This window comes from Python bivittatus, unplaced genomic scaffold (assembly GCF_059951505.1).
Source record: "Python bivittatus isolate LINGU-HERP-01145 unplaced genomic scaffold, Pbiv_v1 ctg000220_np1212, whole genome shotgun sequence".
Taxonomy (NCBI): Eukaryota; Metazoa; Chordata; class Lepidosauria; order Squamata; family Pythonidae; genus Python; species Python bivittatus.
The window spans coordinates 19443647-19467612 of record NW_028277048.1 but is presented as its reverse complement, the minus strand read 5'-3'; the positions used below and the strand labels follow the sequence as shown (position 1 = coordinate 19467612).

General features: G+C 41.1%; 1 long non-coding RNA gene and 1 pseudogene across 2 annotated transcripts; one reads left to right on the top strand and one right to left on the bottom strand.

The window, feature by feature from the left end:
- Positions 1-3538: 3538 nt before the first annotated feature.
- On the bottom strand, positions 3539-22756 carry LOC112540136 (uncharacterized). 2 transcript variants are annotated; one of them, XR_003084206.1, is made up of 4 exons: positions 22696-22756; positions 21571-21611; positions 20452-20620; positions 3539-4647 (listed from the first exon to the last, which is right to left on the bottom strand). It is a non-coding gene; the product is annotated as an uncharacterized LOC112540136 (long non-coding RNA). The 2 variants fall into 2 exon arrangements; XR_015795685.1 differs by having other exon boundaries at positions 21577-21611.
- LOC112540137 (U4 spliceosomal RNA) lies at positions 15060-15182 on the top strand (annotated as a pseudogene).
- Positions 22757-23966: the final 1210 nt, after the last annotated feature.

Here is a 23966-nt window from a genome sequence, read left to right as displayed (position 1 = left end):
TGGTGAAAAGATTTCACACACATTGCAAGTGTCATGAGATGCTGTTGGGGAAAATGCTAGTTTAACATCAATCAAGGGCAACTTAAGGCTGTCTCAATCATGAGCTGGAGGCACGATGATAGCAATGTCATGGAAAATGTTCAGGAAAAAAGTGTCACCAGGGCACATTTGCACCATGGTTATGCACAAGTGGAGTGTAACAACAGTTAACCAGCATATCTGAAAACCATATTAAAACAATAATGTTTATACTCCAGGTGGCAGCAGAGGCTTATTTTTCTACCAGTCTGTTTTCAACTCCTGTTCATAGCCTTCCCCAAACTGAAGCAAAGCTGTGTTAGACTGGCAACTTCTGCACTAGCAACTTAGAGCATCTTCTACCATTACTGAACCATCATTGTGCCAGAATAACAGCAATAAGAACAAGGGATGGCTCAGTAATGCTAAAATATGGTATAAATCACTAATGGGGACCCACCACGTATCTGATAGAACTGGAAACCCACATATCCAGAAGATAGCAAGTAGAGGAAGGCTGCTGTTATATGGACAGGAAAAGAGAAAGCGGCTAATATTTCTACCTTTCTTTCTTACAATCTTCAATCCTTACAATATATTGCCATCTTTAGAGCATTTAGGATGGATGGATAGATAGATAGATAGATAGATAGATAGATAGATAGATAGATAGATAGATAGATAGATAGATAGGCCGGCAGGCAGGCAGGCAGGCAGGCAGGCAGGCAGGCAGGCAGGCAGGCAGATAGACTTTTTTTTAGTTAGTTCAATGTTGTTTCCATTTTGCTATAGCTTTGTCTAAAATTAAATACACTTAGAACCAAGGCTGTGGGAATTGAATACAAATGTCCTAAATCCTCAAATTTCCATTAACCAGTTTCATGCTAATATTTAAAGTTTAATGCTTATTTATAAATATAAAAGTATTCGTGGTTACATTTTTTACATTTTTACTGGAAACCTCTTTGAACTCTTCAGAGAAAAGTTAATATAGATGTTTTAAAATAAATAAAATGGTATATTCAAAATGCACGGAGCAAGTGATTTATGGCTAGAGTAGAAACATAGATGGTTGCTTGCTTGTATAGAAAGTTATAGAAAAGTATGAAGCAGTATAATAAATGTAAATAAAATGATGTAAACTAGATTTTGCTGTATTTCTTTTCCTTTTTCTTATTTCATACCTTTAACTTTCTTAGCTTACCATTTTTACTCCTTTTGTGTGCCTTGCATAACACAAAGGAGTAACACAATAAGTTTGTATTGTATACCTTCATGGCACTTTTTCCTATAAAAGTGTGTGTAGGACTATAGCCCTAGTGTGAAATCCAGTTACTGTATATGTCTTTCCTGTTAGAAAGTGCTATATATTTAGGCCCCAAATAAATAAAGAGATGATTTATCTTGTCACATAGGGATTGAACCAAGCCAGAACCATATTAATCCAACCAGTTAATCTGAGAGATACTGTAGTTGATATTCAGGGCCAAAGGTTTAACTATACATCACAGTAGCAGAACACAAATAATGCAAGGAAGTTGTAAAGGAGTGGGGCTGATTTTAGGCAGAGAGATTGAAGACCAAATTTACTCATTTCTTTTCCATATCTCTCTTTCCTTAGGCCCTCCCCTTCCTCAACTACATTTCTGCTGCTTGGTCTTGGAGTACGACATAGAGTATGATTCCCTCTTTCTGGCAACTTTTGATAGAAATTGCCCATATAGTATCCATCCACTGTATTCACCCATTTGAGCATAATCCATATTCTAAGACATGACTAAGCTTTCTACTGCTTCCCAGGTGTTTTGGACTATAGGACCCATAAGTGATGGCCATAGCCAATCATAAAGTACCCATTTATCAAAGGCAAACTGGTGCTCCTTGACATTCTCTTTAATTTCCCAGGATGCTTACTACTGATACTTTAGGTTGGCTGATTTCCAAAAAGACCACGAGCCACCATGTTTTTATTTCATAAGAATGACTATGAAGCCTGTGTAAGGTCCAGAGACATTCTCTGAAATAAAGTGGATGCTAGAAGCGGTTGTTTTGCTCGGCAACGTACCAGCTGCCTATTTAATTTTTTTATTATTAAAAGACTTGCCCTACATAGTGGGCTTTCTGCTACACCTGATTTTATTTTGTTGGTTTTTTTAAATCAAGTATTGGTGGAGGGTCCAGTAGACATCAAGAAAGGTGTTCACTAGCAGATTGGTGTCCATGGGCAATGCGCTGCCAGTCCCTTGGCTAATGTACTTGAAATCCAGAGACAGAAACCCAACTACGGGGCATCTCTTTTGGAAGCTTGAACAGTATATCTGTGTGATCTGAAAGCTTCCTCTAATTACTATTAAAACATTGCCAGCATTGTCTTGAGTTTCTCATATTCAGGGAGTAATACATCTATTACTTTAGGAATTCTATTATAGTTCTTGCTTCATTCCACAGTGTGTAAACAGAGAGGGGATTTCAGATTCACCTAGTTCTAAGAATCCCAAGCCTCCAGCAGTTCTCAGATCTCACCACTAAGTGTCATTGGATCCTAAGAAATGTTGGGAAAACAAATTCCTTTCATTGGACTTTATTAAAAATTGTGCTACTGCTTCCTCTGTCCAGCAAAGATTTTTGCAATCCTTCTAATGCACATTAAGTGTTATTTATTGCCATCAAAACAAGAAACAATCACAAACTGGATTTCTGCATGGTCACCAAGTGAAAATGTTTACTAATCTGAAGGCAAATATTTAAGTCTCAAACAAGACTCATAACAAAAACACATACTTTGAAAAATCTGGAAGCTGCATACTTCTCTCTCTCTATAGTACTCATTATGGTAATCCTGGGCTTTAGGGATTGTGCTGACAGAACATTACGTTTTCTTTTCCTTGTATTTGATTTTCTCTCCATATTTGTCCAAAATAATAAAGACTTTTATTGGATTTGCTTCCACTAGAAGCTTTCCACGGAGAATTAATTTTTAAATGACTATGGTTAGGATTCATCATTTACTACAGTAGCTGGTGAAAGTTTATGGAAATGTTTTATTTCTTAACAAGATGTCTGTTTATATATCTCATAGTTTGAGGAACATTTTTGAAAACATAAAAACGTATTAAATGCACCCTCTCCCTCATTTTTAAACTTTCTGCTGTGTTGTGTCTTCTAACATATATCTCAATGATTCCACAGAATTATGCTTTGTTTCTGCCACAATGATTTTTTGTTGTAAAATCCTCAATTTGGTACAGATGATAAAACATCCAAGGAGCTTGAGGCATCATGCTGATAGATTTTGGCCTGTTTTGACTTCTCACAGGTCTGTTAGATGGATATGACTGAGAGGATACTACTTAGAGCTAGAGAGAGATTTAAATTTAGATGTTCTAGAATGAATTTCTATTATTGTCTGTTATATATGCTGTCTTACATAGAAAGACTTTATGATATGGAGCCTCCATAGTGAGATTACCAGATGCTGAGGACAAATATGAGTATCTTCTAAATTTCTCAGAGGCAGATGCTTGAGCTAAAAAGACCTTTATTTGAACCCAGCAGGACTCTCCTTACATCTGTATGGCAGCAAACCAATGTGTTGGCTATGATAAGAAGATTTTTATTCATAAGGACTTATTCATAAGGACTTATCTCTGCCTGCTCTTTTGCCTAACTGCAGCATCATGTGATGCCATATTTTCTCATGAGAAACACAACTCCGTAGTTGATCTGCAGGTTTTTTATAGCTTCCTTGTTACTCTCTTGAGCATTATCAACATTCCAAAGGAGAGAAACTCACTGTAGCTCTTCATTTGCTTCCTGTCAATGAACTGACAAGGGAGTTGGATCAGGTTCCTTTAGTCATTTCAAATGTTACATGATAGATTTAACACCACTCTCTCATAAGAGAGCCAGTGATTGACCTAAGGCCTGGTATAGTATTTTGCACTGAATTGATTTTTGGGACTGTGGGGGAAATTTTTCATAAACACTGACCTAGGTTCCTGCTGAGACACCCCTGCATTCACGAATTGCAAACTGGCCTCTATTTTGGCACTGACATGTGATTGCAACCATAGGTCTGGAGGACTGAATATTTTCATTCATCCTTTCAGGAGGAGTGGCTGGAGGCTCAAGAAGGCAGCTTTTGAAGTATTCCTTTGTGACTCACATATATTGAGGGAGATGGTCCAAGATAAATGGAATTGCTCTGGAGATCAAGTATGCTTTCTCAGAGTAACAGAAGAGGGAAGGACCCTCTTAGGTTTGAAGTGAAATGGAAAACAACCTAACCTTCATTCAGAGACAGTCATAATACAATCTGTCAAACCATATGATCCAACACTGTTAAGCAGTTTTAAGTCCCGTGGATTTAAGTTGTAGTTGTAGGCTTTAGTATATTGCTATACTTGCTGCACTAAGTAGGGATAAATCTACAGAATGCAGTCCTTATTTTGGTTTGGCTTAGTTGAGAAGAAGGTCATTTGGCATTTTGCAGTTAAGAAGTTCTGGAGTACAGGGGAAATGCTGGAAGATTGGAGAGAAGCTAACGTTGTTCCCATTTTTTAAAAAATGGAAAAAGTGGACCCAGGAAACTGCACACCTCTCAGCTGAACTTCCATACCTGGGAAAATCCTAGGAAAAAGCAGGAAAAAGATTATTGCTAGAAGCAAGCATGGATTTGTTAAAGCAGGTTATGCCAGATAAACTTTATTGCTTTTTTTTTTGACAAAGTGACTAGATTTATAACCCAAGGCAGTGCTGTGGATGTAATGTACTGTACTTAGATTTCAGTAAGCATTTGATAAAGCTAACTATAGTCTCCTTCCTGATAAAACTAAACAACGTGGGAGGGATGGCCCCACTATGGATGAATTTGCAACTAGTTGAACAACTGTACCTAAGTATTTTACAGGAGGATTTCTGAGAAGGATCTGGATGTCATGGTAGACTGCAGATTAGGCATGAGCCAGCAGTGTGCTGCAGCAGCCAAAAGAGCTAATGGAATCAGCAGAGGTATAGTGTTGAGAACATGGGAAGTGATCGCTCTGTTCCTTGCTGCATTGGTCAGACCGGACCTAGAATACTATGTTCAGTTCTGGCCACCATAATACAGGAAGAATGCTGAAGAACCTGAAAGAGTGCAGAGAAGATCAATGAAGATGGAGAGGGACTTGGATGCTAATTCCTATGACAAACAATTAAAAGCTAAAGAGAAGGTTAAGGAGAGACATGACAGCAGTCTTCAAATACAGGTAGTCCCCAGGTTAAGAATGCCCTGTTTATGGACAACCCATAGTTAAGAACGGAACCTATTGTAGCAAAATTCAAGTTAAATACACACTGATTCAAGTTAAATACACAATGGTTCAAGTTCATTACACAATACTACTTATACAGTAATATACAATAAAACTGTTCCGGCTTACATGCAAATTTGACTTAAGGACAGACCTTGGGAACGGAACTTATTCTGAAACTGGGGACTACCTGTACTTGAAGGGCTGCCACAAGGAGGAGGTTGAGGATTTATTCTCTGTAGCTCCCAAGGGTCGGACAAAAACCAGTGGGTGGAAGCTTTACAGAAAGAGAACCTAACTTGAAATAAAGAGGAATGTCCTGACCATAAGAACTATTAAGCAGTGGAAAAGCGTGTTTCCTGGAGCCGTGGGTGCTCCATCCCTGTAGATTTTCAAGTAAAAGTTGGACAGCCATTTGTCTGGAATGGTCTGAGGATTCCTGCCCTGGGCAGGGGGTTCAACTAGAAGGCCTCCAAGTTCTCTTCCAAATCTAGGGTTCTCGGCAGGTTAGGTGTGGGTGGAGGGGCAGCATCAGCAGTCAGATATTCAATCAAACTCCACGGTTTCCATATCTTGAAAGAGCCAGGAGGCACTTCCAGAAAAGCAGACATTCTATTGCCACGTCGTCACATCAACAATTAAAAGGAAGCAGGCATTAAGCAATCATCCTGGCACGTTAGGATACCATGATGCAACAGAAATGGGCATTTGCACTTATTTGTGAGTCTACAATGCTCATAGAGACCCAACAGCCAGACACAACCAGCTTTTCCTTTCCAAGAGATGAAAGCAGAGATGTCTCAGCCAATCAGCGCTCATCTGCTGCCCGGTACTTACCCCTCAGTTTTGTCCCAAGCTCATATTTATTCCACCTGGCTCCCAAAAAGGAAAAGAAAGCAAATAGCAAACTTCTCATCTGCCCAGCAAGGTGGCATTCCCCTAGACATGCTGGTTTTGTATGAGGACCCCTTTACATAGCCAGGGTAGCAGTATGGAGTCCAAGTGCCTGTCCAATAGCCATGCAGATGCCACCGTGCAGGACAATGGCTCTTCTGCATGACCCCCTCACTGCAGTAGTTGCATTGGGAGGGCTTGAATCATCCTCCTCACCTCACATCTATCCCAGCACAGAGACAATCTGTAATTATGTTCTCTTGTTCCACTTCAAAAGTCATGTTTTCCTCCTTGTACCAGTACACGCTTGGGTGTGCAGTTTCTCTCTTTAATTCAGTCTGAACAACATCTGTACTCCTACTAGACAATGCATGGAGCCGCCAGTGTGCTGTCTCCCCTCTGGTCACTGATCATTGTCACCAATAGCCACTTTGGGAATGTCTGCATTCAAGGAGAGGAACACACCCATGTATAACCTGAATGCTGGTGTACTATGGAGGCAGGTCTCTGGCATTACTGTATATGGGCTCCTTGTATTAATCCGATAAACAGTGCTCTGAGCATCAGTTCACTAGTTCCTATCTGCACATATAAATAGCGTTACAAGGGTTAGGGCAAGCAATAACTGGTCAAAGAGAACTAGTAAGCCACTGAACTCTTTTTCCCAACAGGTTCACCAGTAAACCAGTAACACAGTGAATGTTTCTTTCTCTTTTAAACCGTGTGAAATCAACAAGAGTTCTGCCAGTTTCTCCCTCTAGCCCAAGCGACAGAAAGAATGCTACAAATTGTGGCTTGTTCAGTTGTTGTTTTTTTCACTGCTCTACCAGTGGGTATGCCAGATGGGAAGATTTCAGGTATAAGGAGGAGTCAATGGAAAGAGGCGCATACAGGAGCTATATCAATGGAAACAACATGTCATCAGAAGTAAGAGCAATTGGTGGGATAAAGCAGTAAGGGAATCCATCAGTCAGGGACCACGGTAGCCATTGTCTGGATAGAACTCCTAGCCAACACCATCACCAAAACTGAAGAACGGACTGAATTATTTCAGCCAACTTCATCTCCAGCCACTTTCTATACAGGGGACAAGCAGATAGAGGCTGCCAGGTAGAAGAGCCCAAGGCTGCAATATTTGCTGTTGTAGATGGAACATCTCTGTTTGCATGAAACCTTGAAACTGCAGCAGGAAGAAATCAGAACCAAGTGGTAAGGCGGGTACTGAGGTTGCATTGACTGATCATTGGCAGGTGGAGGAGGCTCAAATTGCTTTACCAGCAATCCACATCAGGTAATCCCCAGGGAGAAAACAAAAACTACTAGCACCCCAAAGCACTCCAGATTTACAAAGCCTAAAGTTTGGGCTCCTTCAATCTCTATTTCACAATTGCAATCTCTTTCCTTCACAGGTATTTAGATAATATTATCCTTATCTGGGTGGAACCTGGTGTCTGCATTTTTATCTATTCAGATGTCAGACAATAAGTTCCCATGGAAACATGGTTAATCCCAGAGATAATCTCTGTATTATCTGGGGGTATTAATCCTTCTTTGCTAAATCTCAAACTCTGGCCAGACTGGACTCAGGGCAAATCAAGTCCCTTTTCACAAAAAAATCTAAAAGGAAACCTATAAAGCTATGTCCAACTCCCCCACTGCTCTGTGCCAGTGGAGAATGGAAAATTTCCCCAAAATTTGTTGCCTTCTCTTCATCTCATGCAGGTACCACTTACATGATAAAGCAGCAGTGGGCTGGGGAGAAAGGTTGTTAATTGGGGCATGAATTGCTACAACAAACCCTATCTCAGGTTTGTACCTCCTTACCTAGCTCTAACTCCTGGAAGAGCACTGCCAAAAAGTGATCACACCTGGAATCTCGTGTGCAAAATCTGCCCTGGTGGAGTGAGTTTCGATCCCAGCTCCATAAATCTCATATGTGCTATCTAGCAGAAATGAAGGCGTCCAAGGGAGTGGTACTTGTGTGCTCTTTGCTGCCACTAGAACTTCCTCCCCCTCCTTTAAGAAGAAAAGTTCAGCTCATCTCCCACTGGTAGAAATACCAGAGCAGAGTGTCCTTCCATTTCTGAGTCCCAGGAGTATCAGTAAGTTGAAAGGAGTTGTAGAGATAAGTATTCCAGGGCTGCCCATCTTATCAGGAAACAGGAGCCCAGAGCCAAGGGCTGCGGTGGTTAAAACGGTGGATTAGTTGTTGGTTTAGTCTTGCCCTAGTCATCTACTTCTCAGTCTGTGCTACCTCAAAAAGTAGTCATGAAAGGGGGAGGGTGTTAAGTGAGGGAGGGGAAGACCTTATTTCCACCCAAAGCTCCTTAGGAGAGCAGAAGGATTAAAATATCTATTACTGCTACAAATGCTAATGCTGCTGCTGCTGCTGCTGCTGTTGAGGCACAGAGGGCATACATCTTTCATTTCCATCCTTCCCTGGGTAAGAAGTGCTGCTGGAATTGAAAAGAGTATGAAACAGGCATGTTGCATGGTTACTCAGCCCTCTTTAAAAAAAAGATTTCCCCTAACTGTTCCACGTGTGGTTATTATGGACATCATCCGTGTCCAGCATTGTGGTTAATGCATGGCAGCAAGTTTAATGAAGGTATTTTGAGGATGTCCTTCAGTGTTGCTGTTACATTGACCCATGTTTCAACAGTCATTCTTGTGCTTTCTATTTTGCAGCCTGGAAAATACACTGGGTTTCCAATGAATGTTTGCCAGCAGTAGTTTTGGCACGGCAAACTTGTATCCGCACCCAGCACCTGTTTGAGAACTGGCAGCCAGAAAATCCCACGGGCACTGCTGTTTTTCCTGTCTTTCCTTTGTCGATGTATTTATTCATTCAAAGATCAGATAATACAGAAAAATAAAGTAAAAACAAAAAAAAACTATTATTTTTTAAAAAGCCAAAGGGCAGAAGAAAGCAATATACAGATAAGCAATAAAAAGGCCTAGACTTGTTCTAATAGATTCTGGTGCAATGCAATGGTGACAGAAAGCTTGCAATTCTTCTAGTGATCTCAGAGTGCTGATTTGATAGCAAGGTGTCCACGGTGTTCTACTTTCTCCTCCTTATAAGAGGAGTTCTAAAGTCAGTGTATGAAATCATGTAGAACAGGCAGTATAGAAATGCATGGAGTAGAGATTCAGTTTCTTAAACTTCTCATCAGCATATTCACTCTGAAATGGGAATGTTATTGTACATTCCTTCTAGAAGGTACACCACTGAAGTGAGCTAGGGAGAAAGCTCTGCAATGGCTTAAGTATGTAGGTGTATATAGATACTTTGATGCAGTGAACCATTTTCTATTATTCTCCAACCCCTAGAGTCTGAGATACATAATCTATCTAGGGAAGTTTTTTAACGTCAGTTTTGTCCTGTCAATCCCCAGTGCTAGCAAAAATTGGCTGGGAAAAAACAGACTAGCAAATACACTTCTAGAGCTGGATCATCCAGGTTGGATTGAAATTATCAAAGAGAATCAGAGCAGTTAAGAATTCCTAGCTAACTTTAGTTTCAGCCTATAATTGAGTTCATGAATGCAGGCTTTCAGTGCAAGGGAAATCAATCCTTCAAGTCATGCAGATGTGTTAGAGGCACAGCAAGGGATAGGATAGTTTCCCTTAAGGTTTAAGTTTCTGTAAGGTGCAAACTCGAGAATCATATAGCACATGGGAGATTGTGTTTAATTTAAAGATCTTAATGGTTTATGGTCTATAACATCCTCCTCATCAACAGAAGAAACTCAGTTTAGTCCATGTACTTCTACCTTCCTTTTCAGTAGTTGACCTAATTTGTTCATAATTTGGAAGGATGGACAGTCTGTCTAAGAGATTTAAACATCCTGATATATTCTACACTGCGTGAACAATTATTAGGCAAGTTGTATTTTTGAGGATGAATTTCATTATTGAACAACAACAGTGCTCTTGGTCAATCCAAAATCTTAATAAACCTCAAACCTGAATATTTAAGAAACTAAAAGTGAGGTTTTGGCTTTCTTAGGCGCATATCTATGTGTGCACAATTATTGGGCAACTATTAGTGCGCAGAATTATTATGCAACTAAATGAAAAATGAAAATTCCCCCATCTCACTCATTTATTTTCATCTGTTAAAGTGAGAATAATGAACAAACAACTCAAAATTTACAAATAAACATTTCAGACATTTCAGACAAAAAATCAGTGACCAATATAGCCACCCTTCTTTGCAATAACAGTCATAAGCCTTCTATTCATGGAGTCTGTCAGTTTCTTGATCTGTTGACAATCAACTTTTTGTGCAGCAGCAACCACAGCCTCCCAGACACTGTTCAGAGAGGTGTACTGTTTTCCTTCACCATAAATCTCCCGTTTGAGAAGGGCCCACAAGTTCTCAATAGGGTTTAGGTCAGGTGAGGAAGGGGGCCATGTCATTATTCTTTCATCTTTGAGGCCTTTACTGGCTAGCCACAATGGAGCATTGTCCTGCATAAACATCATGGTCCTCTTGAAAAATGCAGGCTTTTTCCTGTACCACTGCTTGAAGAAAGTGTCTTCTAAAAACTGGCAGTAGGTTTGGGAGTTGATTTTGAGTCCATCTTCAACCTGAAAAGGTCCAACTAGCTCATCTGTAATAATACCAGCCCATACCAGTACCCCACCTCCATCTTGCTGGTGTCTGAGTCGAAGTGGAGCTCTGTGCCTGTTACTGATCCAGCCACGGGCCCATCCATCTGGTCTGTCAAGAGTCACTCTCATCTCATCAGTCCATAAAACCTTTGAAATATCTGTCTTCAGATCTTCCTTGGCCCAGTCTTGCCGTTTCAACTTATGTGTCTTGTTCAGTGGTGGTTGAGTTTCAGCCTTCCTTACCTTGGCCATGTCTCTGAGCACTGAACACCTTGTACTTCTGGGCACTCCAGGTAGGTTGCAGTTCTGGAATATGACAGCACTGGAGGATAATGTGTTCCTGGTAGCTTCACGTTTGATTCTTCTCAAATCTTTGGCAGTTAATTTGCGTCTTTTTTTCTCAACACGTTTCTTGCGACCTGTTGACTATTTGCAACAAAACGTTTGATGGTTCTGTGGTCACACCCCAATTTAGCAATTTCAACAGTGCTGCATCCCTCTGAAAGACTTTTTACAATTTTTCACTTTTCAGAGTCAGTTAAATCTCTTTTTTGGCCCATTTTGCCTGAGGAAAAGAAGCTGCCTAATAATTATGCACACCTTGATATAGGGTGTTAATCTCCTTAGGCCATGCCCTCCCTCATTACACAAATACACATCACCTGATATATCCAATAAGCATTCAGGTTTCTACAGCTTGGAGGTGGAAAATATGCATCAAAATGATGATATGGTCAAAATACTCACTTGCCTAATAATTGTGCACATGGTGTATTAGGTTTCCAGCTATATACCAATAACATTTATGGTGCCAGACTGCCTTAAAAAGGCCATAACCTTGGTTTGGAGTAGCTGATGCTAGTGATAATATGTTACCACAACTCAATGACGTCTCTTGAGTCCAGTCAGTATAGCAGAACGGATAGCTATGTCACCAGCATAAAGACCATGGCTATCTGGCTATTACCCAGGTTGGATAATCTTAGGAAGACTATAGATGAGTAGGTCACTTGTCTTCAGAGCCTATCTTTAGTTATAGAGTCAAACACTGATTTTAAAACAAGAAAAGCAACGCAGGGATTCTAACAACGATGCTTCTTCCAGGACCGAAGAGGCAGCTCTGCATTCACAGCACCCTCAACCAGAGGACACAGCTTGGTCATCCCCTTCTAATTCAAAGAAGAATCCCCATCTGCTCCCAGACTAACCAGAATTTGAGACTGCAGAACATCCTAGAAGACTCCCCCAGTACAGTGGAACTTAGTACACTAGATCTACTCCCTATATTAGGCTTTAGTTGGGTTCTGAAATTTTCCATTTGCACAAACATTTGCCACTGCAGCAGAAGGAAGACAAGAACTCCTTGTTTAATCAAACCCTCACTAGCAGAACAGAAGGAAGCCATGATCTGGTGCAATGAAACCATTGAACACCACCACCAATTGATTAACTCAATTTGCAGAACTGAAGCTACATCTGGTAATGCTGTTGGTTTAAGAGTATTGCTGAACTAACATACTGCTCTTGTTTTAATAAGGTAGACCTTTTGGCCACTTGGATCTATCAAGGTCATTGCTGTTTATCGCTGTCCTCTTTACAAAGAGGCTCTGCCTTGACTGGGGATTTTGTGCTTAGATCTGGCATCTTTGCATTTCCTTGAAAAACCAAAATAGCCATAGAATGGACAATTTATAGCCTCAAATTCCCACCTCCACCCCCCCGCCTCATTCACTGGCTGGGTTCATGCAGCACATTAGGCTAAAGTGTTGTTGGCTAGTTTATGGCTCAGTGTGTTGCATGAACCCAGCCAGTGTGATCACTTCATGGTTATTATTTGTTCACACTTGGGCAAAATCATGAATAAGGTAACTTTGAACAACTATTTGGTCTTTGCTTAAGTCCCTGCACCCAAATGGCATCAAAGCATCTCATGTCCAGAAGTAGTGAGCTCTGTTTTAGAGGACTCCTTTGGATGAAGTTTGGTTATTGTAACTCGTTTGCATTTTATAACTGCAATAAGAAGCTATGATGGCTGAAGATTAAGCAGAGCTGAAACTCACTCATACATACAAGCAAAAGAAGAGATAGGCCATAGGTCACCCAGCATGTCAGAGTCAGAGATGAGTCTTTTGTATTCCTACTTAACAAACTACTTAACACTAGTATTGTTTTCCTTGGATAGAAATAATGTCAAGGCTGGTAAACACAATTTGTTTGGTTTCAAGGTGTGTCTGAACATTTACATCGTATGTTTCATGGCTACACCCACAATTAGTGGAATCTGCTTTTTTTTTAATGTGAAAAAGCAGGCCACACAGAGCAAATTTGTCTTGGTTATGGCTACTCTAGCTATTATATTTTTTCTGCTATGTAGAAAATTAGAATTTAATAGTAATACAGTTGGGTTCACCCATTAATGCCATAATGCGGTTATGGTTTAATGTAGGCTTAAGAGATCTGGACTGCAAATGGTACTGTAATCTGGATTTTTGTAACCCAAGATCTGGTAGCCTTGTTTAATGTGTGAACCTAGCTATTGCACTGTGAAAACTGTAGTTTATTGGCTAATATTAAGTTTGAATTAGGCCTCATGGTTAAAACAAGCTGTACTTTAGTGCAGTAGCAAATGTTCTTCTAGCGGGGCACATGCTTAAAATAAGCCTTTGAAGATTGCAGGGGTATGATCATAATATAATATTATTAGTATGGGGAACAGGGCTGAAATTGTTGGCTTGATTTTTAAGAGTTTTTTTTGGAGGGGGGGAGGTTGAAAGGAACCCACTTAATAGTGCCAAGATCTATTTTAATGGGTTTCTGTTTTGTGAATAGCCATTAATAAAACAACTGCTAATGTTTGGTTCTCATCTGTCTCACTTTTAACATCCTCATCCCAAAACCTTCTATGCTTTGAAATGGCTTTACCTCTCTTTGAAAACAAACAGGACAGATTTTATACTTAAAGATGTAATTTCACAAGAACTATCAGATGTAATTTAGCCCTTGATCTGTTCCACCTTATATCACCCCCATTATTTCATGATGGTGAAATGAATATGAGATTGAGCAGAGCTGGGAGGGAAGAAAAAGCAGTCAGCGTAAGAGGAGACAAGAAAGCTGACAAGGCTGGTTTACAGTTCTGGCTAGAGATCAAAGAGGGAGAATCATCTTTTTCTCACTTAAATCACTCCCTCTGTCCTCACGTTTATCTGGCAAGATCATCATGGCCGTGCCTGCTGCCTGGAATCAGGAATTCTCTAGTGGCTCTGCTGGCATCTTGTCCTGGACAGACATTTGCAGAGTCAACTATATGAGACCACCTGGTTCCATAGCCACAAACAAGCAATTAATATTTTGGAGAGGATGTGGATTTGGAATGGAAAGCCTAGCGTCTAGAGGTTTTGTAGTATAGTAGATTAAAAGCTTTTACTGGAAAGCAGTACAAATGGAAATGAGGAAGAGAGAGAGAGATCCTATATTAATAAGTCAATTTTCATCCCACTTGTCTTTTTTTTTTTTTAATAAAAGATTTTTAAAAGACAAGCCATTATTTCCCACTCAAAAAGTTTCTTCTCCCTGGACAAGACTGAGAAGAAATGTTGGTATACTGATACTGCAGGCTGAAACTATCTTCACCATACGTTATGGAAGTCAATATGGCTTGTCCTCACAGAAAATGTAGCACAGGGAAATTGCAATAAACAATGTGGCCATAATAAAACAAGTCTGCAAAATGTCTGCGATAAAGGCAGAAATTGCTTGAGAACTATGGGCTGGCAATTGTGTTCTGATTAGTGAACCAGATGCTGCAGAGAGGGGAAGAAAACTAGTATAGAGTGATTATTACACTAAAAAGAGATTCATGTTTCTGTTTTGTCAGCCAGATCCCAGAATGTTGGACAGGCACCATCCCTGCAGGATATTCTGGTTAATAATTGCCTCTTGTCTCCTGCCCTTTGCCCAATGTCAGAGATCAAAAATGGGTCTGTGTTTCCTAGCTGTTCCTCAGCCAGCAATAGTTAGTGCCCAAGTAACATTAGGAAAGCCCAGGATTTCCATAAACTCTTCTTTGGGGTGATATTATTATCTCTTAATTGGCAGAGGAAAACAAGAATCAGCTACTTTTCAGCTTTTCTCATGGTACAGGAGCGCTATAATACATCATTTTATACTACGTAGGGAACGTTAATCTGATTCCCTCCTGATTTTTTTTAACACCAAAACTCAGAAATCCCAAGTTATGCGCAGTGGCAGTATTGTATCCAATGAGGTTAATCTGAGATGTGATTATTGCTAATTGAACACACACACGCACACACACAGTGTGTGTGCGTGTGTGTGTGTGTGTATTAAAAAACAGAAACCCTGATCGTAAACCATTTTGTTTGGGGCTTGTAGGAGTTGACGTTGAAATCATTTTGAGGGCACCAGATTCCCTGCCTCAGACCGAGTCTCTGATCCTTTAGTACCATTTAATACACATATACCTCACCAAGCACTCCTTAGGACTCAGCCAATGAACCTTTATGGTTGTTGAGGAACATATTGTGATTTTCAAGTATTTTGCTGTCATCTTCTGACAACTCAGTCACTTGACCTTACAGCAGAGGTGGGCAACCCTTTTGTGCATAAACCCCTACAACATCTGGCAAGTTCAGCCACTAGGTGGTTTTCAGCTGGCTGGCATCAGGGGTTGAGTCTTTCATTTGGCTAGGCCAAAGAGCTGAATCAGGCTGGCTTGCAGTGCGTCTGCAATCTATACAACCATAAAACTAGTACTGAAAAGGGGAAGGAGCAAGAAGTTGGAAGGAGGCTTGCCTACCAATATCCAAGCAGGAAACCCAGACAATCAATTGAATATCTTTGCTGCAAGAAACTCTGCACATATCTGGGGGGCTGGAATCTTAATTCTATTAGGTAGTGTGTGATAGTTACAATAGTTGATTTAGTTAGGAATGCTGACTGTGCAGTGGGTGCCTTCTCCCTCTTCTCTCTTTTGCAATAAACTCCTTTTTTTAATCAAGAGATTTTGCTACATGGGTTTATAGGGTATTTTTCCTTAAAATATTCCTCACATGCAAAATTGCACATTGCACAGCTACCCTTTGTGTTTCAGGATTCCCACAGGGTTTATTTTTTAAATTCAATGTAATTCAAAGTGGTGTCTTTTCTAATCTTTCTGAAGCTGGGCTGAAAGAAAAAGTCTGGAGTGGAAGGGCTAAGTATTCCCCAGCTGGATAAAGTAGGAGAGGTCAGAAAGTTCAGTCTGACTGGTGGGTCTCTATCATACAGTAATGCTTTTCTTATTGGGGAATCCTTGAAACAAGAGTTACATCAGCACTACTAGAGGTTTAAATTATCCTTCCCGTCTCAGCCTGTAACACTTTACTGCGCCTCCCCAAGACCCTACAATCTCATCTTCAAAACTCAGAAGACACCAAATATAGCTGCACAATTTCCCTCCAGGTTCCAGACAAACTTAGCCACCTATTAAGGTCAACTCCCACTTGGCAAACAAAGGGCTAAAAATTCTCTCTGGGACACTCAGCTTGCATTGAAAGGTATGTCATTCAAGCAACCATGATCAGGAAGAAGAATGTCAACGACAAGAGAGACTGATATTCAGATGCTTAAGATTCTGAAACAACAAATCAAGTATGAGCGTGCCTTTTCCTTTGGAGGCAGAACACAAGCAACAGTTGTAGACTCTAACTTCAGGGACAGACTTCTCTGCCTCCCAGCTTCCCCACTCTTTTCCTTTTGGTACAGGGGGAGGAACACTGAGCTGCCGCAGATGAGGAAAGTCCATTCCACACCCATTCTGTCTGTGCAAGGATAAGATAAAGCGTCTGCATCCGTTCCTTTCTTGCAGCCTCCCTTCCTGCCACTGATTAATGGGACGGCACAGTTCATGCAGTAACCCCTACCTAGCAAGGCTCCTGCGCCCTGAAGGTTCACTGATATCTGGCTTTGATCAGGTGTTCCTGTTTAAACCAAAGCAAAGCTTCCAACCCCCAAATTACAATATGAGATCTCAAGTATAGGGATGAGGGAGTCCTCTCCCCACATACTACCCTGCTACCAGTAGCTTAACTCCGGCTACAAGCCCCAAGTCGACATCCTGTCTGAGCCAGAGTGGGAAAGAAACCCAAGGAATTGTGTTGACATTTAACACAAGCGGTGCATCCCTATTTGAACATCTCTGGGCTTGAGGCGGTATCCTGAGGAATATCGGAGCCCCAGCATCATCCTTTTGATACAGTTTATTAATATTTATACATTACTGCATTTGTATTTCTCTTCAGAGCTTAAGGTAGCACATATAATATCCCTGCCTTCCACACAACAACCCTGCGAAGTAGGCTGGGCTGCGAGAGAATGACCAACCCAAAGGCAAGCTCTGTGGTAGAATGGATGTGGGAGCTGGAGCTGGCAAGGTGGGAAACAAGACTCTGGGACCCAGATAGGGCCATTTTGAAAATACCCACCAGGTGAAACCAACCAGCTGGCATGGAAAATGGACTGCCTGCAGCCCCTTATAACAAAAGGGTGAGAGAAAGAAATGCAGGATTTAAATTTTGGGGAACACAGAGAGAGAGAACCAGATTCTTAACCTTTCTAGAAGTTGATCTTCACTGCAACTAAGGCTGTTGGTCTTACCAACTCAAGTCAAGCTCTTATCTTCCAGTGAGAGCATCCTGTTCCTAGAGAAAGCATTGCTGGAGTGGCCTGAGGACAACTTTTGCTAGTGAGGTCTCCCCTGCCTCAGGGCTCACCCTATCATCTCCCTAACCATTCGCCCTGGTAACTTGGTTTATATAACAGGTCTTCATAACATTCCTTTTGTTTCATCCCCAGCCCATGGCCGAGGTAACTTCAAGTTGCCTTTAGCTGTCCAGTTTTAGTTTTTCCTTTTCTCCCGACCCAATTTTTGCCACCTACACAATTGAGTACACTTCGTTGACCATGTGGCTGCTGCCACAGTCAGGGATTGGGATCTGCCTAGTTCTTCTGGTCACTTTAGGCTGCTGCAATCATGATCCCTCACCTCTGGCTGCTGGGCACTGCACTCCACAGCCATTTTGGTTGGGCTGCAAGAGAAATGAGACATCAGGCTTCCATGGAGGCATCTGCCCATGTAATGCCTGACTATGCTTTCCAAAGATCTGCCAAAACTGCCTTTCCTTGCAGCATTAGTTGAGGATGGAGTTCACTCATTATTGGTTGCTTCCACCTATAGCTTTCCTGGGCACCTGTTGCTGTGGACTCAGTCTGAAGAAGGAGCACAACGCAGAAGAGAAGAACCATGTTTCTTACAAGGATGGGTGCCTGCTTTACAAGAAAGAGGTACCCCAAGCAATGGGAAAACAAGGATTTTTATAGAAGTTGAGGGCTACAAGGCAAGAAGTCCTAGGGATCTCATTGGCTGGCACATTTGGGGAAGCTAGGCTGGTCCTTGCCCCTATACCTGGTGTGAGTTCTACAGTTAGGCAAAATGGGCCTTTCAGGAGGGCAGCAGAGCTGAGGAACTTCATTGTTAAAGGAGATGGAATGTTGAGGTCATCAGCTGATGGAGGATGGAAGGCTGGGGTTTCTCTAGGTTATTATTATGTTGCAACTCCCTTGTAAGGGCTGCTTTTGGACTGTGCTATGAACTGGTGAGGAGACTTCTATTCTTTGGTTTAGATGGGATTACAGGGAGCTTTGTCTGGGGGCAGGGAGGGTCAATTTGGGTCTGATGGGATTAGGAGAAGAGATGAACTGGGTTTGATCCTAGTCATATCCAAAAGACTGGAAGGAAAAGCGTGCAGTCTCCATTTTGTTTGTTAGATTTATTTTTTCCACTACACCTGTGATGTCAATCAAGTGCTTTTTGGGTGCAGGTTTAATGCCTGCCCATCCCTACCGCACACACATTAAGGAGACTGACTGCTTTGTGGGAGTGGAAACAAAATCAGAGGAATCCATCTGTTACTTTCCATAACTTGCCCTGCGTTAAAATGGCACACCTTGGAAGCCTTTTGTGAGGAGAGGCAGACTCATAAAAAGAACAAGGCACTCTGCTTATGTGCAAAGACTTGAGCCTTCAGGACTAGAAATAAGGCTCTTTGTCCCTTCACCTCCAGCAGGCAACAGTAAACATTTAGCATAATGGCATATTAATTAATAATGGACCATAAAATTGTCCCTGCTTGCCATTTTGTCCCAAGACAGTTACAGGAATTCATGCCAACACACAGATGCCCATGTGTTCCTATTATTTTATGGTAGTATCGCATTGGTTTTTATACTTTTATGATGAATAGCTGGGAGTTGCTTTCTGAGTCCAGGGGTATATAAACGAACAGATAAATGAATAAATAAAGGGGTATATAAACAAACAGATTAAAGGAATATTCAAGCTCACGCCAACTTAAAATAAATGCATGCCAGTCTTTGTGTTCACCACAGCCATTGAGATGACTGTCTTCATTTCACAATATTTGGATATTAGAGAAATTACCATTGGCTGAATTTCTGTAATATCATTATTCTTTGTCACTGTCCTTCCATCTTTATGTGGCAATATGCTTTCAGGAAATATCATATAGATCCTATCCTGTCCTGCAGGAAAAGCTTTGCACAGTGTGCTAAAATGACCGTTAATATTTGATAGATTACTGCAAGATACTCTCTCTAAAAATTGATCTTCTTGTTACAGCTGGAAATGAATGGAGGTAGGTGGTCACTGACAATATATTGCCAATTAAAATTAATTCCCCGCCCCCAAGAATGAAAGTTCACAGACTACTGGCTTTCTAATGATACGTCCAGAATTGAGCCCAATCCTTAAGAACTGACTACAGCTTAAGCCCCAGCTCACATTAAGCCTTCTAATAATATTTGGTAGGCATATAATGCAACAGCTTAATAGCTTCTGTAATTTCAGACTGTTGACCTGCTGGCCCTAGCACCAATGAACAAACACAGGCCTGTGCCTATTGGAGAAATCCAGTTTTAGTTGCCAAGCACATTCTACCCTGGCAATCTGCTTCTGATGGTGTGCTGTCTACGCCCTTTTCTTGTGCTAGAAAAGGTAACATTATCAAACAGCTGCTTGAAATAGCTTAGGCCACCCTGTAGCTCCTAGGCTACATCTGCAAGTCTCACAGGACAAGTTGGAGCAGTTCAGGCTAACAAAACCACACCCTGGTGGATGCTCCACTGAAAGTGCTCAACCCAGTTCTTCCCTTTCCACTCCCAAATACGCCTTCTTCCTCTCCAGCCTGCTCCAGAAGGAAGATGATGTTGGGGCTGTTTCACATAGGTCATTTTTCCTCCATAATACATGCAGAAAGAGAGTCCTCATCTCGTATGCATAATGAACTGCAGTGATTAACTGATTATTGCTATTCCTTAGCAAGGAAGGCAGCACTCCCTTGCTTTGCCATATGGCAGAGAAGGGAAAAATTAGAATTTCTTTATATAGGGACCTGGAGGTAGGAAGCTGAAAGCATCTTGAGAGACCTGAGTAAAAATTCCAACTCAGCTGTGAATTTCTCAGCTGTCATCTGTAGTTCTCTCCACATGTTGCCTGAACACATATAAAGGGGGAGCAGAATTCTGCCCATCAGCCCTATCTACAAACCTCTCTGTAGGCAGTGGGAGGTGACCTGCATTCAAACACGTGATGTCTCTTTCCACCTTTTGCTTCAGGCACAGGGAACAACAGTGATTAGTGGACATAATCCTCCATGGATTAAGTCAAGGCATGGTTTTATGGTCATGTTGTAGGACTGCTTTTGCATGGATTGGTCCTAGAGGAAGCAGAGAAAACTGCCATTAGTCCTCCTAGTTCAGTATTGCTTTCATAAACTAATTCTTTTTGCACTGGACAGCATGTGGAACATTGAGGAAAACTCTTATAAACTGTTTGCCATGGGTGGAGTTGCCCACTAATAAAATGGCTGCAGTGGAGAACATAACTAGTTGCAAAGCTTCAGTACCCCAGAATGCCCTCCACCCTCCATCAAGCTCCCTACCTCAAGAATAGTCGTGGTTTTTTTCCCCCCCTGGGTAGGTAAAACCAAAGCTCTGGGCTGTAGCCTTTTAACTTTCAGAACTCAGGAACAGTCTTGAAAATGAAGGTTATGCTGGAAACTGCTTTGCTTTGCAGCATTCAATGTTCTTATTTTGTTTTTTAAATTAATTAGATAGGCAGGAAGCCTAGTAGGCACAGAGGCATCTGTGAATACACTGGAGTTCCCAGGGTTAACTGGTTTCCGGAAGGAAGGAGTCTTTCACAGCATTACCAGGAGATTATAGGAAAAGCTGGTACTGTTCTTCCCATGATATTGCCATATGTAACACTTACATGTAAAACTGCCTAATAGGGCCAATTGAATGGCATCACAAAATTGATTCTTCCTCCTAGATTGTTTTCTGGGAGTGAACCTAAAAAAATGTCTCCACTCACATGACAGAGTCAATAAATTGTTACAGCAGTTCTATATGACAGTTTGTGTGAAAGCACTTCCCATGTTTTTACAATTCACATTTATATGTTCTTTCAGCTTCACATTTCCAAGTAAGAAGAACAGTAACCTATCTTACAGATCAGTGAGGAAAAATAACTTAATTCATATATTTATTTTAAAATGTGTATGCTGCCCTTCAAAATTGAATTTTCCCAAGGATCCTTGTAATACATTTAAATTCACAATATACAAGCTCTGAATTATTAATATACATAATAAAATAACTTAACAAATACTTCACTGCATATGTTCACAGCCTTTTAGGATCCTCCTTAAAAAAAGAAAAGTAACATATCAGTCCTAAGATAAACAAAGTTAAAAAACCCTGAAACCATTCTCACTACTTTTAATAAAGTATTTAATTACCACTTCACAACACAGAAGGTATTTACAAGAACTCCTCGTTTATTCTGATTTCCTGACTCGGAATAACTACATTATGAAAGAAAATATGGATATGATTCAAGAGAAGGCAAGATACTGGAGCAAAAAGCAATTTTACTGAATATGGAGAAATCAGCAGGACAACATGCCTAAACTGAAATGTTATAATTTCAACAAAATTAGGCTGCAGTTCTACACATTTGATAGAAAACAAGACAAAATGAACTTAATGGGGCTTACTTGTGAAAAGAAATGCATAGAATGCAGCTGTGGGAGCAGAATTTAAATTGGGATTAAATACACTTCCAATTAAATACATTTAGTTCATATGAATTTCCATAAGTAATTTCATTGCAATTTAGCATAACTGCATGCAACTGCTTGGATTTGAGTGGATTCAAGGACCACAAAATTAGTTTCTTTCTTGCCCCCATGGAAATGTACAGGATGTGTTTCTCCAATTTCCACTCCTTTTTCATAGACTATATCCTTCCTCTCCTCAATGATAATTATTTAATGCAATAATAACAGAGGAAGGCAACTTAACTCTGTACTATCGCCCCAAGGAGATATAATTGTTGTAAAAGATGCTAGGTAAATTCGGTATTTTTAGTAAACAGGCAATTATTTGCAATTATGACTCAACAGCTTCAGACTAGTCAAATGCTTCTGAATAGCCATGTAGTTGACAAAATCTGTGGTAAGCCTAACCCTGCTGTTGCCAAACTAGAATTGGAAACATGCAGCAGTTCTAGATGGGTTGAGAGATCCAGACCTGGAGATTAAGCTTGGATCTTTCAGAGGCAGCTTCTACCATTTCAGTCTTAGCTATTCAAACTATTCTTTCTCATGCCGGTCTACTTAAGAGGTGGTCAACAGGACAGGGCTTGGATCAAGGTTACTTTGAGTTATTATCATGTCCAATCCAGTTTTAGCTAGAAAGCTCTAAAAAGCAATTCCAAACTACAAACCTGAGGATTAGTTCCAGGAATCTACAATGCAATTGGCAAAGGTCCTACAGTACTCTTTTCCAGGGAAGGGGAGGAGCAAGTGCTGATTTTTTTTTTCTGGAAGTGACCTCTCCCTTTATAAACTTCACAACTAGAACTATTTCCTGAAAGAGATGCAATAGCAGGAATTGCTTCATCTGCTGATGGTTTGCTTGTACTGTAAATATTGCTACAGGCCATAGCCATTTTTTGAAAGGATAGTAATCCTTCCAGCAACTGTTAGCCCAGTTAAAGAATTCTTCCACAAGGCAGCATCAAAGCACAGTTCTCCAGTGCAGGAGATGGCAAAAAATATGTTGGCTGAAATATGTGCTGACCACATTTCCAAACTGTTCTGCCTCAGGAGTGAAGCAGAAGCAGGCTCCTGTTCACAAAAGAGGCAGCAGGGAGGAGAAAGGCAGGCCAGGCATGTGTTCTCTGGTGCCAGTTACTAGTAGCAGATGATTGCCATGTTTTCTGCTGTCACTTCTAGAGTTCCACAGACTGATCACTAAGAGAACTGGCAGCCAGAGTGGTTCTCTGGCAGTTCTCTCTCCCCCCTCACCCCAATTTCTCCTGACACCATTGCCAAGAGAAGCAGTGGAGGACAAAAGAAACCCTGTTTCCCCATTCTTCCTGCCACCCATAGCAAGAAAAGTCAGGGGAGAAAAAAAGGGGAAACAAGTTGTTTTGGTGCTAGTTCTTCCAGTGCCTGAAGGATGGGGGGAAGCAGCTTTATCGTATCAGGTAAGTGCTGGTTCCCTCCTTCACCCAATAGTCCTCTGATCCCCCAGAACACATCAATGGGATAGGAGAAATGGGGGTACAGAGATGCCTTTTTTTTTTTTGCCAGCCCTCAAAGCCTTGGCAGCCTGGGGATCTGCTCCTAGTTCTGGCAAGGTTAGCAAAAGAAGTGGGAGAGACAGCTCTTTGACAATGGGAGAGCCCTGGTGCCAAAAGGAGAATGGTTCCAAAAATCAGTGGCCAGGAACCGGGTGTGTGTGCATATGCTTCTAACAAACTCAGGTGGCCAATGGAAACAAGGCAGGCCACCACCTCTTAATTCACCTTACCTTGATACAACATGCAACAAAAAGACCAGAAGCCCTGTCCCAGAGCTTGGAAATACATTAAAACTGGAAAAACTGAGCTTTGGTTGCCTTCTGTGCAGGTCGAGATAACTTGAAGGCATCATCCATTCATGTCCTCTACATACTCTTAACTGCTGAAACATTTCTGATCTGCAATTTGCT